Below are 14,919 nucleotides of genomic sequence, written 5' to 3'. Positions count from 1 at the left end.
CAGTAACATAACTAAAGGGGGAGGGAAGTGGGACACCAGCCCCCTAGCATCGACTTTGGGGGGACAGAGGGGGAAGGGCAAGAATAGCAGCTGCTGCCACCAGTGGCAATAACCAGGCTACTGCTGCTGCTACTGCCCATGGTGCAGAACTACCCTGCTATGCCTTTGATGTCTTGTTAGGTAGAAGTATAACTTACATTCAGATTATCAATTAAGTTATTCCTAGGGTCCAATCTCCTTCAAGCAAAGAAATTCTTTTGTGTGTGGGGGGCTGGTAGGGGGGAGCATAAATTATTGGGTGTGTACTAGGTGCCTATGGGGCATTATATAATGTAGGTGATATAAGACATAATGTATACAAATGTAGGTGTTGCCTCAAGTAAGTGAGGGGGAATCTTCCTTCTTTTCCTGATGTATTTTATGTATCTTGAAAAAGGACATCAAACCACTTATATCTATTTTCAGTTTCCTCTATGAGTAGTTTTAAGAAAGCTTTTGGAAAAACCAGTCTTTAAAATGGTTAATGTGACTCAGTTAAACTGGAATTGCACGTAGTATTCAGTTTTTCAAGGTGAAAATGGACATGCATTGTATAGATGGTACAGTGCATACCTCAGTGGTGCTCAAGAGGCTCTTCATGATGTATAATGCTGTATATCCTCCTAAATAATGCGTTTGATCATGTCAAGTCATTGGCAAAACTCTTTTTACCCTTCAGGGAGAGCACAAAAGTTTCAGATACATTTATCTTCTAACAAGGGCACGGAATTGCTATATTTAACACAGTACACAAAATACAACCAACACTAAATGGTATACTTAATGATAATTTTTTTTAAAAGGTGATGCTAACAGAAACTAGATTTCATTGCTTTTGTGATTTGTCCCAGAATTTCACACACACACATTTTAAAATACCTAATTGCTAGCAGTTTTTTTACAAAATTAATACAACTATAGACAACTTCAGGCCAAGGATTAGAGACTGTATTTTGCTAAGTATAGGCAAATGTCTGTCTTATCTTCTGTGTTGCAAGACCTTCAGGGCAGGCACCCACTTTTATTCCATGGCTGTATGGAACCTTGAGGAGCTTCATTTGACTCTGATGACACCTGAATTCTCGACCATTGCATGTTGGGTGTTTTATTTCACTGGCATTTCCAGAAGTAAGGAGAGAGATTACTAGAAGAGGATTAGTAGTGCAAGTTTCCACCTAATTTTTAAAACACAATGCACCAGTTTATAACTTTCTTTGAAAAACAAGAACTTAAGAAAAAATATTTCACAAAATCCAAACAGAAAAAAATCTTTAAGTTGACAGTCTGCCTTGCTTCCAATTATCTGGTACTGTACTAAGGCCCCTGATAGACGTTACGCTTGTTAATCATGTCTTGAGCTTTGACCCAGTCACATGTTCATTTAATTAATGATGCAATAAAACAGAGACTAAACCATAAATTTATTACACAACATGTGTGTAATAACTTTTTGGCTGGTTCCCATACACCTTAAACTGAACTTGTGACCATTGCTTCTACCCTCAGGAGCACACTGGAGCCTTTCAAAACTCCAGTGCCCTGCTGAGGCTAGGGGTGCCAGTCAGCTGATCAGGGCTCCCAGCCAGGGGAGGACATGGAGCCCTTGGTTCTCTTAAGGAGCTCCCCCCGCCAGTCACCTAGCTGGGGCTTACAGTCACAGGAATGCTGGGGAGGCAAGCTTGCTATTTGCCAGGGCAGGGGAAGACCAGGATCATGAACCCTGGTTTCCCCTGAAATATGGTTCAATTCTACCAACTGCACCTTCTGCCACGCATGTGTGGGATGGCACGAGGCAAGATTGTTGGGTTTGTGCATCAGATCCTATTGCACATTTAATTTAACATCCGCCAGTGGTTTGCTTTATACAGAACTACAGCTTACTTCAATACAATATTTCCCCAAATAGAAACTGCAGTGCTGTACCCTAAGCTTTTATTTTAAAAATATTTTATAGTTTTAAATGTTTTTCTTTTTAACAAAGCTTTGCATCAAGGACAGGGATAGTAATTATTATCTCTCTTTTGCATTGAGTAAGATACTCACTAAACAATTATAAAATTGTTCCTTTAAAATTGTAGTTAAGTGTATACAGTAAAAGAAATAAAAATGATCAGCAAGCTATTTTCGATTTCTTTATAAATGTACCTTTTTACCTGCTTTGTGGTTTCAATTTCACATGCTGTTGAGACAAAAAAGAAAAAACAATTTGCGTGTATCTTGAGTTATAGCTGTACACAAGATGGCGCTGTTTTCCTTTTAATAAGTATGAAACAAAATGAGGGCTTCAGGGGTCTGTCACAGATTTACATTTATTCCCAGTTCTGCTGTTTCAACAAGTGTGAAACAAAACTTTAAGGAACTCCATTACTAGCTTATTTTTATGATTTTTTAAAAAAAAAATCTAAATTCTGATTTTTAAAAAAACTTTTAAGAGATGTATTTCAATTGGCAAATTTGGGTGAGTTAAAGCAAAATTAATTTCTCATGAGAATTAAAAAATAGCTAAATGAAGGCTGCCAACTTTCATTTCCTAAGTTTAAAAATAGAAAAATGAAAATAGCCTTCTTTCTGTAAAGTGCTTAAAAAAGTAAGGTGTTCTGTTTGTTTGTTTTGACCCCCTCTTTTTCTCTCCCAGCTTTCTTCCATGTTCATGTGCAGAATTTTTTATGGATAGGCTTTGCATCAGAAATACCAGCTGTCTCAGATTCTTTCTTTCCATGCATATACCTGCCTGCTACTTGTCATCTTTTCTGTTTGAATGTTATTATTTATATTACCGGTGAGCAATTTCCTAGATGGCCTTCACAAAAACTGTGAAACTAACAATGCACAATCTGCAGTCATGTGCCTAATATAAAGAAACTTAAAAAGTGGAAAAAATCCTTCTCTTTCATCTGTTTCTGTTATGGATATATCTTAAGGGATTACTGGAAACAATAGTAAGCACACACTATTCATGTAGAAATATGATTTCCAGTTGCATTGTATCCTTCTAAAGTTTTCATAAAAGTGTATGTGCAGTGGTCAATTCCTAACATATGTGGTAAGGTTGAAATCCTGACCTCATGAAGGTCACTGGTAAAACTCCCATTGACTTCAAAGGGGCTAGGATTTCACCCTAAAGATGCATATTTGCTATTGTTGTTTGGGACTACGTACAGGTATTCTACAGACTATATATACAACTTCTGATTGTATTTATGCTGATGTAAATCCTAGGAAATCCCACTGACATCAGTACAGTTGCATATGTTTTTTCCTATATAAGAGAATCTAGCTTAGCAAAAATGAAGTGTTCATAAGAGCTAGGAGTATGTTTCCATGCACTGTGATAATGCTTATAGCCTATCAATACATTTACTACAAATATATACAGAATTCTCTAGCTACAGAATCAACATATACATTTTCAAGAACTCTTCCAGCCAATATTTGTGGCTTTTGTAGTATTAAAAGCATATACTGCTGTTGTAGTATTAAAAACATTGGTATAACAGGAGAAACAACTATGTACCTAGAACACAATACCTTTGTATCTAGAGTTAAGTAGCTTTATTAAGTAGAAATTATTCAACAACAACTTGTATTACAATATAGATACTCCAATTTTAGGTGGGGATGTAAGGTGTAATTTGATTCAATAGTAATGTTATTCATAGATGCATGTGATCGAAGCCGGCAGACTGCCAGGATCCACAGCAGTGACCCCGTTTAGACGGGACAAGTGTGTGGGGGAAGGAGGAGTAATGTTGTTTGTAAATTTCAGTAGTAAACTGATAAATCATCAAGAGACACTTTCAGAATAAGAGTTGGCAAAATGTATTGTTTCATAGATACTTCAGCTGAGAACATAGATAAATCTATCTACTCCCCACCTCTTCCATACAATTACATCACTGGAGCCCTGTCAGTGCTTGATGAATTTTTAAGCAATTTCATTTAAGTGTGTATTTCTGAAAGGTGAAACCATGCTTATCCTTTTTGGTGCTGTATTTGAGGCATCCTCTATTTTTTTCAAGTGGCAAACAGTATCTACTACAGTGGCAGGCAGTTATTTTGGGCAGAGGGCCGCTTACTGAGTTTTGGCAAGCCATCTAGTGCTGCATGATAGGCAGCCAGGGGCGAATAAATATTAATTTTCTAAATTTTTTTAGAGGCCTTGCAGGCCAGATAGAATGGCCTTGTGGGCTGCATTTTGCCCACCCCGATCTACTATCAATAATGTTTAAAGGGCACTGGAAACTGTCACAACAGTTCTCAGCACTCCTTTGTATCAGCTGGCGTGAGTGAAAAGGATGGAACACGGTCTCATCAGCCATCCCTTGATTTGAGGATGATTTCTACTATTGATGGGTCTTGAAGTGCCTTAAGAATCCAATTCTTGAGCCACAGACCTGTCTGCAGAAGTTGCAGGCCTTTCTGCAAAGGAGGGTAGGCTGTTGGCCAGGATTTCTCTCTTTTTCCTTCCTCTGCTTGCTCTTCTCTGCTTCAGGGGCAAGATGCTTTACCTTAAAATGGGCAGCTGCTTGGTTGAGGTTGCGGCACCATTGGAGGTGGTCAGCAGGCAGCTCAAGTCATCAGTAGCATCTTGCACTTAACACCTTCACGTTGGTCGTCTTTTGGCTGGCGAGCAAAACAGGGCACACCAATTCCAGCCCTGCCTCTGAAGCTCGGTATCTTGTTGTGATTCTGGTGTCCGAGGGCATCCAAGTAGCAGCGCTCGTGACCAGGCCGTTCCGGTACAACCAGCTAGGCTGCTATACCACACACATGAGCAGCTGTAAGAGATGGTGGGGGAGAAAAGAGAGAACAGATTGGTGCAGGTTATTAGACAGAGACACTTTAATATTTATGAAGTGCTCTTTTTCTTTTTTTTTTTAAATCCCAAGTCTTGGGATCCAGTTACAGAGCTGCGTCACCCTGCCGATCACATGGTCATTGTTGCTATTTCAAGGATCAAGACTTGGAGAGTGGCACAAAGCTCCCCCCCTTCTTTTGTGCCCCTGAGTGCTGGGCAGGGCTGGATGGAGGCAGAGCGGCTGCTGTGATCACACCCCGCTTCAGGCTGGCCGGCCCGCCTCTCCCTGCTCATGGAGTGCAGCGGGCGGCTCTCACGGGTGGGAGGGCAGCTCTAATTGGTTTCTCAATGAGAGATAATCACCTCGTCCCAGGAGAGGCTCCGGATTAGCACTCAGCCGCTCTCCTCTCCGCGGGTTTCAGACTTCGCCTCCCGCTGCCTCCGCGCCCAGCCCAGCGCAGCGCAGCGCAGCCCAGCCCAGCCCCGCCGGCAGCCCTCGCCGCTTCCCTCCCGGACTCACCCCGGCACCATGAGCGAGCTGGAGGGCGACTTTGCTAAGCTGCTGCTGCTGAAGGAGGAGAGGATCCGCGAGCTGGAGCAGCGCCTGTCGGACAAGGACGAGGAGATCCAGGAGCTGAAGCGGAGGCTGCAGAAGTGCCAGTCCGTGCTGCCCGTGCCCAGCCCGCACATCGGGCCCCGCACCACGCGGGCGCAGGGCATCTCCGCCGAGCCGCAGACCTACCGCTCCTTCCACGACCTGCGCCAGGCCTTCCGCAAGTTCACCAAGTGCGAGAGGTACGAGCCCGGCGCCCGCGGGGGCGGCCCGGGGGCCTGGGCCCGGGCCCAGCCTGCTCCGTGCCGGGATGGGATGGGATGGGGGCGGCGGGCTGGCGGCGGCAGCAGCCCCGGACACCGGAGAAGCCCCATCGATCGGCTCCGGCGGCAGGAAGCGCCGAGCGCATTAGGGGCTTTTAGGCGCGGCGCGCGCTGAGCACAAAGTGCGGGCGGCAGCAGATCCGGCGTCCCAGGAGGCGCCCCCTCCCCTCCCCTCCCCTCCCCGGGCCGCTTTTAAGAAACGCTCTTCACAAAAGGTTGCTTTGGGAGCAAGCCCGAGCCTTTCATTCAGTGGCTCCTTGGCTGGGTTTCACGGTGGCTTTTTAATTGCTGCCTGAGGACTGGGGTTATTCCTGAGGTGACAGTCCTACTTTCCAGGCTGAGCGGGGTTCCGGCCGGCTTGAAAGGGAGCCCTGTGCATCTCCAGTTCACGCTCCCTCGGGCTTGGCCCGGCTTCAAGTGATGTGTCAACCGTGGGGCATTTCCAGGTGAAGAGCCTTGCCGAGTCAGAAGTGGCCCCTCGCACCCCTCTGCTGGGCCCTGCAGTGGGACGAGCTGGGACAAGGAAGGCGCTTCTACTTGCACAGACTCGCTATTCATCCCATGAGATCTGTCCAAGCAGATTTTGCTTGCAATGCGCTTTGCAAGCATGTCCCCACTTCCTCCTCTTTCTGGTTTACACTAAGACGGAGGGTAAATTTTTTCCTCTTGGTCTTGGGCCCATGCTTTCCAATGGAAGCCATAACGTTTATTTTCATCAGGATGACTCACTGTCATGTAAAGAGTTATGGCGAGAATAATATATGGGCATGGCAATGGTTGGAACCGGGGAGTTGAGGGGGATGATCCAGGACATCTTAAAACTACACTGTATATTTAATAGTAATACCAAAGAGGAATACCTCGTTTTGGTCAGGGAAATGCAGCATATTACCTATGGATTTTCATTTGGAAAGCAGGTGTTGCTAAAAAGAGGGTGTGCCCTTCAAATTTGTCACATCATAAATGCTTTAGTCTTTCAATGTTGGTCCTATTATGGATTCTGATGCTAAAACTTGAAGCAGTTTTTGATGGGTTTATTGGGGCTGTAACAGACGGCTTTATTGAGTAACTGGGTCTGCAATAATATAGCCTCAAGCATTATGTCCATTGACAGATGTAAAGGCTACAATGTCTGCTTTAATGCCTTCTCTTTTTTTTTTTAATTGCTACAGAACCTGGAGCTTTCCCATTAATTGGGAACTAAATATACTGTAAATGTCTTGTTTCCATTTAGTAGTTAGACACTGTCTAATAGAAAATTGTTTATATTGTTGCTGAAACTGCATTGCTCCATGTTTAAAACAGTAATAAAATATTCTAAAATCTGAAAATAGTGCTAAAAGAGTTCAATGGAAATTTGAACTGTAAACATATATAATTGTTTTACTCAAATGCCTATTTCAGCGGAATGATTTATGTTTGTCAGAGGAACAATTAATATGAAGACCTCCATAAGTAATTAATTGTATACAACATCACCAAGTACAGTGTGAAAAGGGGATCTAGAACCTCTGAATATTTCAGGAACATGAGGGTACTACTGAAAATGTTACTTAAAAATCCTGCTGATTGATGATTAAGCACTATGGCACTTCAGAAATTTCTCATATGAATCTGACAGATTGATGGAAATTTAAAGGACAGTTTGAATCTATCATATGAATTTCCCTGTATATCAACCTGCTATTCGATGAATGTGACAGCTGTACATTTAGGGTGCTTGTGTTTTGCACGCACATGTGGGAGGGTGAGGGACAGAGAGAGAAAATATGCTTCAGAAGTGGTGTCCTTTTCCCAAGTTAAACCAAATTCATCCTCTCTTTACAGTGCTGTTTTGAGAAATATAGAAGATGCTTTCTTTCACAAGAGCTATATGTGGTCTTCTGCACTGCATCAATTGCAAATACTTGAAGATCTAGCTTTATTTCAATTGGGTGGAAACATTCATAAAGCAATAATTTTGGGTCATGGGGGCACCCTATTCAGATTTGTAGGAGTTCCTTCAGAAAGCTTTTTTTTGGGCTAGATGTCTTTTTATAAAATGTGACTTAATGTGGCCAAAATCAAGAGCCTGATCTTTTCTTTCTCTTCCACCCACTTTCTCAAAAGCACACTATCTTGGTGTATTCTTTGACTTGGCTCTCCCTTTTCATCCGCCCCACCTCTGTTCATGTTGTCAGAACTTTTATTCTAAGCCCTTATTGTTATTATTTTACATTAACTTCTGTAATTGCCACTTCTCTGGCTTTGTACTACACATAGAAAACTGAAACTTGATTATGGTGACAGGTTGTGATCTCTTCTACCGACTGGCTAAGAATTATGCACATCCTATTATATCTGTTACCTTATCTCTTTTGCCCCAAGCTGTCCCACTTATTTTTTTCATCCATCTGCTATGCACTGTCTTGTAGTGTATTTATCTAGTGTACCTCATGGGTACATACTGTTTTATTATGGTTATGTTTTTTGGCAAATAGTTGAAATGAGATGCATGTGTGTGGTGTGTGCTTTACCTATGTAGACTTATGAGAGTCCTATTGTTCTCATTCACAGAGTGGCAAGTAAGTATTTAAGCACATTCTGTATCAGTGAAAAGGCTTAAAAAGCTTACAAAGAAACATGAAAATGACATGGAAATATGTAGGGTTTAAAGTAATAGCAGGACTTAATGTTTCAAGGAAAATTTTATTTTCAGTCATAAGTTACTGGTTTCATATTCGTAGCCATTTTGTAGGTTTTGGGAGTTTTTGGAGTTTGTCAAGATGTGCCTGCCACTGATGTATCAAAAAGGTATAGTCCTGTGATGCGGCTGGGAAAGATGGTCTCCTTGCTCTGTGGTGTCTCAGAATGTATGTTCCAAAATCTCAGTAGCTTTTTAAATTGCTCTACCAAACAAGTTCACATTGAATTCATTTTGTCACCCTTTTTTAGTATTATTGCTTCCCAAATTCCTTATTGACTTTTTTTTTGAGAATGATCCCCTTTTGGAGCTCATTCCTGTCAAAATGCTTCTGTTTTATTATAGGAGTTGCACAGGCTCAGAAATTTAGTGGTTCAGATGCCATTTATTTAATGCATGTGTTCCCAGTCTCTCTCTAATATACTCTGTGTAGTTTTTTCAATTCTTAATGATAGCTACACTGTTTCCATACCATTACTTTGTTCTTAGTAGTGATTGTCACACTTACAGAATTGAGAAATATGAGTTTTAATTAATGTTTGTTCCATGTCGTTAATGAAGTTCATTAAACAAAGCTGAGCTGGATTTTGATCCTTGCAGCATCTACTGAAAAACTCTTCCCCAATAATTCCAAATTTATGTTTTTATTGCAACCTTCTGCACCCCCCACCGCTCCTCCCCCTTGTAGGTTTTCAGACAGCTAACATTATTGGTGGCTTGTAAGCTAATTTCTATAATTCTCTGGGAGGGATATACATTCATATATCAGATATAATCTTCAGTATATATTAATTAAAAAAAAAAATTTCTATACCTACTTTTAAGCATGGTCTCAACTGACTATACCATAGTTCTTTAGCGCTAACAATTCATTTGGAGAATTCAGTACATGTCGTTCTTCTAAAATCTGGAGACTACTTCTATATAGTAAAAGCCAATTTAAGCCCAGATTGACAACACTCCAATCTTACATTTTAGAATTGTTTTAATGTAGTACCATTGGAGGTATTTTTACTGACTTTTGTGAGTTTTGGGTTAGGCCCTTAATACTTCTGTTCACTGAAGGAACACTGAGAATTAACTACCATGTATTTACTTTTTCTTTATAGCAAACATCTTTACAATCCATACATACTAAAATCCTCAAGTGCTAAATGATATTAAACAATGCTGACATTTCAAGAAAGTAGTTAAATCTTTTTTTTAATGTGAGCATCAACAGCACATTTTATATCTACAAATGGTATTTGGCAGGACATTGAGATTGGTGTCTGTTTTGTTTTGTTTCATGTAGTTTAAAGAAGTTAGTTGTTTTTTTTTTAAAGATTCAGTATGAGCTATAGAAAGATGATGATCTGTTTTATTTGCATGCAAGTATTTTTTCTAATCATGTATATGTTAAAGATTTGTACCTTTAAGACAGGAACAAGATTAAGTAGTACCTGTTTTCACATCATAAAAGTTATGTTATGTGCAGATATCCTGGGTGTCTCTTAAGAATATCACTTCAAACTATTACAGTCCCTGAATAATATAATGTAATTGTGATGAGGAAAAGGAAGGCATAGTTGTATATGTTTCTGTAGGTTTGTGGATATTCCGGTAAAAAAATAATCTTGTCAACTTTACAAATGGTAAACTCTCTTAGAAGGTGGCTTTTAAGCCACCCGGGACGTCATTCTCCCCCTGTACTCGGCCTTAGTGAGGCCGCAGCTGGAGTACGGGGTCCAGTTTTGGGCTCCACAATTCAAAAAGGATGTGGAGAAGCTTGAGAGAGTCCAGAGAAGAGCCACGCGCATGATCAGAGGTCAGGGAAGCAGACCCTACGATGACAGGCTGAGAGCCCTGGGGCTCTTTAGCCTGAAAAAGCGCAGGCTCAGGGGTGATCTGATGGCCACCTACAAGTTTATCAGGTGTGACCACCAGCATCTGGGGGAACGTTTGTTCACCAGAGCGCCCCAAGGGATGACGAGGTCGAATGGTCACAAACTACTTCAAGATCGTTTGAGGCTGGACATAAGGAAGAACTTCTTTACTGCCCGCGCCCCCAAGGTCTGGACCAGCCTGCCACCGGAGGTGGTTCAAGCGCCTTCATTGAACACCTTCAAGATGAAACTGGATGCTTATCTTGCTGGGATCCTATGACCCCAGCTGACTTCCTGCCCTTTGGGTGGGGGGCTGGACTCGATGATCTTCCGAGGTCCCTTCCAGCCCTGATGTCTATGAAATCTATGAAATTTTACTGTAAGATAGGAGTAGACCAGTGGTTTTCAACCCCTGGGGGTCTGCAGACTGCAAAAAATGACTGATCAATCAAAAGTATGTGCATACCTCCACTTACAATTCAAGGGGGTCCACACCTCCATTCGAAATTTCCAAGGTTGAAAACCACTGGAGTAGACCTACAGTATTATGGGCACTGCTGGAAAAATAATGAATGATTTTCCAACTTGGGTGGCGCTCAGGTGAAGTACCCAAAGATTGGAAGAAGGCCAGTGTGCTGCCCATCTTCAAGAAAGGGAGGAAAGTAGATCCAGGGAACTACAGGCCAATCAGCTTGACCTGAATCCCTGGAAAGATTTTGGAAAAAAATATCAGAGACCATTATTGACAAATTGGCTGATGGCAACATCCTGAGGGACAACCAGCACGGGTTTGTTGCGGGTAGGTCTTTCCTGACCAATCTCATCTCCTTCTATGACCAGGTGACGTATCACCTGGACAAGGGAGAAGAGATTGATGTCATATATCTTGACTTCAAAAAAGCCTTCAATCTGGTGTCCCATGATCCCCTCTTGGAGAAACTGGCCAATTGTCGCCTTGGGTCCTCCACGATCCACTGGCTGGAAAATTGGCTCCGGGGTCGGACCCAGAGGGTAGTAATCGATGGACATTATGGTGCTCGGTGACCAGTGGTGTCCCCCAAGCCTCTGTCCTTGGGCCCATACTTTTTAACATCTTTATTAACAATGTGGACATTGGTTTGAGAAGCGGACTGGCTAAGTTCACTGATGACACCAAACTTTGGGGTAAAGCATCCACACCTGAGGATAGGCTGGTGATCCCGGCTGACCATGACAGGCTTAGAAGGTGGGCGGATAAAAACCTGATGACATTAAATATGGAAAAATGCAAGGTACTCCACCTCGGGGGGGGACCTGCATTATGCTTATAGGCTCGGCAGTGCTATGCTTGCTAGCACCATGGCTGTAAGGGACTTGGGGGGTCATGATTTGACCACAAGACGACTGTGAGCCACCAATGGGATGTTGCAGCTGGTCAAGTGAACAAAACTCTGGCTTGCATCTATAGATGCTTCTCAAGTAAATCTCAGGATGTCATCCTCCCTCTGTACTTGGCCTTTGTGAGGCTGCAGATGGTGTACTGCATCCAATTCTGGGCTCCACAATTTTAAAAGTATGTGGAAAAGCTTGAGAGAGTCCAGAGGAGAGCCATGCTCATGATCAGAGGACAAGAGAACAGGCCTTATGATGAGAGGCTGAGAGCTATGGGACTTTTCAGCCTGGAAGAGCGCAGGCTCAGGGGTGACCTGGTGGCTTCCTATAAATATATAAGGGGCATATATCAGGATCTGGGGGAACACCTGTTCACCAGAGTGCCCCAAGGGGTGACAAGGTCAAATGGACACAAACTCCTCAAAGACCATTTTAGGCTGGACATAAGGAAAAACTTCTTTACTGTCCCAGCTCCCAAGGCCTGGAATCGACTCCCTGCAGAGGTGGTGCAAGCACTGACTCTGGACTCTTTTAAGAAACATTTGGACACTTTTATCTTGCTGGGATCCTTTGACCCTAGCTGACTTCCTGCCCCTGGGGCAGGAGGCTGGACTCGATGATCTTCCGAGGTCCCTTCCAGCCCTAATGTCTATGCATTTTTTTGTAAGTATTGTGTAACTATTTTATTTTTATGATTTCTCTTCTGAATGTATATACATTCATGATATCCAAGGAGGGCCACCAGCTACTAGCTGAAGCTGAAAAGATCCAGCACTTTGAGTTGTTGTATATCTGCATCTATATGAAAAATGAAGGAGAAAACAGTTCCCAATTTTTTTTCTTCTTCTTTGTTATAGCTATTTATCTAGCAATTAGATAGTACTGTTGTCTGGGCAGTTTGCTAATGCTTGACAGATAGTATACTATTCCTGGTTGCTAAGCAAAACTCTTAGGTACTCTGTAACCACTAAATGTGCCTTTTCATGTACAATACAATCAGGTAGGTCTAAAGATGCTGATAGAGGCCCAGTGGAAGCTCTATAACAGTCTGACTTCTGTGATTTAGGAGTACTTTGCAAATCCAACTAGGTGCCTATTTGTATTTTTTGGCATCTGGGTGCTTTTAAAAATTGGCCCTTATTGTACAAACCATCATCACTGGTAAAAATCCATGGCCAGATACAGGCATTTTGTCTGCTTGCAGATGTTAAAAAACAAAACAAACAAAAAAGCCCCCACACTTTACCTGAAAAAGGGGTGCATTACTTTGGCCTGGCTCCACAGTGTCTGTACAGATTGGGTGCTTCAGTGGGGCTTTTTGTCGCTTTTATCTAAAGCTGATTCAATCAGCTATTAAATAAATGCACCAAAAAAGTCCCACTAAAGTACCCGATCTATATAGATATTGAGTGAGCTGGGTCCAACTAACACAATGCCTCTTCTGGGCATGCACTGGGCTCGGCTCTGTGCAGGAGCATGCCTGGTTTACAGTAAAAAAACACTGCTTTCTTTTTTTTTAAAAGTCTTCAAGCAGCCTATGTTTCTACCAGGAGAATCGCAGCTCTCCTGGTAGAAACCATGAGTGTACAGGTATTCACATATTTTCTCCTGGAACAAAACTGTGAATTCTGGAAGAAAAATAACCCATCCCCCACCTGGTTGAGTTTGCTCCTGGAAGAAAAAATGTCTGCACAGTTCCCCATTACTTGACTCCTAGAAACCAAGTGGAATCAATTGGTAGTAAAAGGCTCTGATGCCTTCTGGAGACTGGTGTGACTTTGTCTAGAGAAGGTGCAAAGGGGAAGCTTCTTCCTTGCCTCCAGTTCATTATTCTGGATGTAACAGCACACCCTGTCCTGTTACTAGAGAATCAAAGTAAGAGTAAGGAATTTACACCTTCTAGAATCGCTGCTGGGAGGCTGGAAGAGGCAGGACTCAGGGATATAAGCCCAGCTCCAGGAGCAGAGCTGGGTGCAGTCTGATCTGGACAGAGCTGGAGGCAGGATTTCCTGGCTAGGAGCTATTCCAAGTAGGACTGGGAACTGGTGAATAGGCCCAGGAGGGCTGTGGTAAGAATAATTACAACAGTTTGGGGTGGGAGCCAGAGAAGACCCAGGGAAAGGCACCTTGGCTGGGGCTAATTGCAAGGGGACCAGTCTGTCTGGGGCTTATTGCAGGAGCAGGATGGGTAGGAATATTTAGATAACAAGGCCAGGTGCATGTCCTGGCCTGGCCCAAACTGTTTTGTTCCAGTGTACTCGGGGAACCAAAGTGAGGGAATCCAGCCTGCTCAGCTGCTGAACGGGGCAAGAGACCATGTTGGACCATAGGGGAACCGGACAAAGGTAGCCCAGAGATGTTCATGTAGAGAGAGATGCCTCAAGTTGTTTCTCTCCTATAATATGGAGGATCTACTTCCTAATTTTCATTATCATCAAGTTGTGGGCGGCAAGAGGTCGGCGGGCATTTCTTAGTGGAGTGAGAACAAGCCCAAAGAAACTAGACCTATTGCTGCAGGTTATTTGAGGACAACAGAATTGGACTGAGGAGATAGTGTGGCTTCAGATGCAGCAGTCAGAGACTTAACAGGCCTTATAGCATACCACAAAAGCTGGTAGGAACCTCTCTGTCTCAGACCCAGAAGAAGCCTGGAAGGAATTGAGAGGCTTTGTTTTGGAGTGCATGACGTGAGAGGACGATCCTGAAGCATTCTTGGAGGCATTTGATGCGTCTCTGGGACAGGTAGTTTGGGAAGGGTGGAGGCACATATTTCAGCAGCTGCAGGTACACATAATTGAAATTAAAAAATGCTGGAAAGAGGAATAAGAGAATCAGAGCTACTGACAGATTCTAATTATTCCCATGCTGAAGTAAGATGGGAGCCTCTGCCTTTGACTTAAGTATCAAACGTAGCTCTCATTTAACTTTTGTTTCAAGTTGAGGAAAAGCTAGAGAAAATTCGACAGATCTGGTACATCTCAACCCTGGACCTCACACTTGTAGGCATATACCTTTAGGGTAAGAATCACAGAAGATGACATCCTTTATCACCCTGTGGGGTTTTTTTTAAGTTTACCAGAATGCTGCTTGGGCTGCATGGACCGGTGGCAATGTTCCAACAATTAATAGATAAGATATTGGCACCACATAAGGGTTATGCAGCAGGATATATTGATGATGTGATCGTTTTCTCATGAAGCTAGGAGGAGCATCTAAGGCCACTGAGAGCAGTCCGTAATGACTTAAGGAGGGAGGACCAATGGTGAGCCCCAATAGTTGTGCACTAG

General features: G+C 42.8%; 1 long non-coding RNA gene across 1 annotated transcript; it reads right to left on the bottom strand.

Annotated features, from left to right (window-relative positions):
* Positions 1–3,584: 3,584 nt before the first annotated feature.
* On the bottom strand, positions 3,585–5,606 carry LOC102385668. Its single transcript, XR_323744.2, has 3 exons — positions 5,580–5,606; positions 5,358–5,441; positions 3,585–4,817 (listed from the first exon to the last, which is right to left on the bottom strand). It is a non-coding gene; the product is annotated as an uncharacterized LOC102385668 (long non-coding RNA).
* Between the last annotated feature and the right edge of the window lie 9,313 nt (positions 5,607–14,919).

The sequence above is a fragment of the Alligator sinensis genome, unplaced genomic scaffold, assembly GCF_000455745.1.
Source record: "Alligator sinensis unplaced genomic scaffold, ASM45574v1 scaffold543_1, whole genome shotgun sequence".
In the NCBI taxonomy this organism is placed as follows: domain Eukaryota; kingdom Metazoa; phylum Chordata; order Crocodylia; family Alligatoridae; genus Alligator; species Alligator sinensis.
Note: the sequence above shows the minus strand (reverse complement) of the source record. Positions and strands in the feature narration are given on the sequence as shown.